Below are 1756 nucleotides of genomic sequence, written 5' to 3' on the forward strand. Positions count from 1 at the left end.
ATAAGACAAGTGTCAAAAAACATCCCCTTTGGTCTTCAGGTTTACTTCTGAATTTACGACTGTCAGCTGCACCCTCATCCTTTAAATTCACTCAGATGACATTCGTTTCCTAGACGTTTAAAAGCTACCCTTTAAGAATGTTCTAGTAAATTCATGCACAATTTTTTGACCATGCTAACCTGTGCTCTCAAACCCCAGAGCAGAAAAGGTTTAACATCTCCTTTGTTGCTCCTTGTTCCCAAGCTTTCGGCACAGAGTCACCCACAAGCAGAATAACTCTGTTTCCTAAGCTGGGTTATTTCTCTCAGCTCACCACTGGATTGCACCAGCCAACATAATACTGGATACAGGTGCAGTGGCGGGTGGCTGTGGGTTGGTTTCTTTTGCCAAAAAAATTGGAGTGGTTTGCTATTTCTTTCTCTAGCTCATTTCGGATGAGGAAACTGAGGCAAACAAAGTTAAGTGACTTGTCCAGGGTCACGCAGCTAGTGTCTGAGGATGGATTTGAACTCAGGTGTTCCTGCCTCTAGGTCTTGAGCTTCATTCACTGTGCTACCTACTTGCCCTGATAGCCTTTAATTACCCACTTAAACGATGCTCTGATGACTTATCCTAGCTTTGAGGTGACCCTGAATTCTTGAAGGCTATGGCATTTGAAGTATCTTTGGACCAGGAAAGGTTCCAAATATAGGCCTGGGGATGTAGAGTACACCTGCCATTTGAGAACCTCTTTGCTAAGTCTATAGATGTTCATTATCATGTCAAGATGAATTTTATGGCCACAGTAATTCTTGAGAGAGACTCTTTACTAAGCTGGGCATCTGTTGCAGGGGTGTATCTATGCTAATGAAATCAGAAATCCTTGAACTATTAATGTTCCCTTACACATACATAGATCATTTTAATAAAGACTTTATAGAGACGAGAAAGAAAACTTTAAGGTTGCTACTGATGCCTTTCTCTTTTTGGAAGTGAGTTGGTAATATCACCTATGATCTCAATGGAAAAAAAAAAAACATCCTCACCTCTTTAAAGCAGTTTCAAATAAATCCCTAAGTACTTTAGAATTGTATTGTACTATCTGCAACATGGATTTCCTCAGCAGTCATTTGGTCGAGTTCAGCCACCCTTGCCCATTTCATATTCTTGATTATCCTTTGTACTGCCATCTTGGTAACTCAGTGGATCGAGATAAGGACTTGGAGTTCAGAATAGGAGACGGTTTTGGATGAAAGGTAATGCATTTTGTTTCAGACGTGCTGAGTTGGAGATGGCTACAAGGTTCTTACTGTATGGTTTCATTTTTTTTCCTCTAAAATATAATTGATGGAGCGAGGGGGGTGGGAACAGTCCCAAGAGCCTTGAATGGAAAGATCTGGAACAACTCCTGTAGGGAATGGGCCAGAGAATTGATTAGGGGCAGCTAGGTGTATCTACTGTAGTAGATAGAGCACTGGGCTTAGGGTTAGGAAAACCCATCTTTCTGAGTTCAAATCTATTGTCAGATGCTTACTACCTGGGTGATCCTGGGCAAGTCGGTTAACCTCATTTGCCTCAGTTTCCTCATCTGTCAAATGAGCTGGAGAAGGAAATGATAAACCACTCCAGTTTCTCTGTCAAGAAAACACCAAAAGAGATCAAGAAAGAGTTGGACATGACTGAAAAATGACTGACTAGGATAGTCTTGCTGCAGTGAGGGTTTGGTTGAGAACGGATAATATAAATTTAAAGGGGATTCAGTCTGTGTATTTTCTCA

The 1756-nt window shown here is 41.2% G+C and overlaps 1 non-coding gene across 1 annotated transcript; it reads right to left on the reverse strand.

The window, feature by feature from the left end:
- Positions 1-230: 230 nt before the first annotated feature.
- LOC123238477 lies at positions 231-363 on the reverse strand. The gene has a single exon (XR_006505640.1). It is a non-coding gene; the product is annotated as a small nucleolar RNA SNORA65 (small nucleolar RNA).
- Positions 364-1756: the final 1393 nt, after the last annotated feature.

The sequence above is a fragment of the Gracilinanus agilis genome, chromosome 2 (genome assembly GCF_016433145.1).
Source record: "Gracilinanus agilis isolate LMUSP501 chromosome 2, AgileGrace, whole genome shotgun sequence".
Lineage (NCBI taxonomy): Eukaryota > Metazoa > Chordata > Mammalia > Didelphimorphia > Didelphidae > Gracilinanus > Gracilinanus agilis.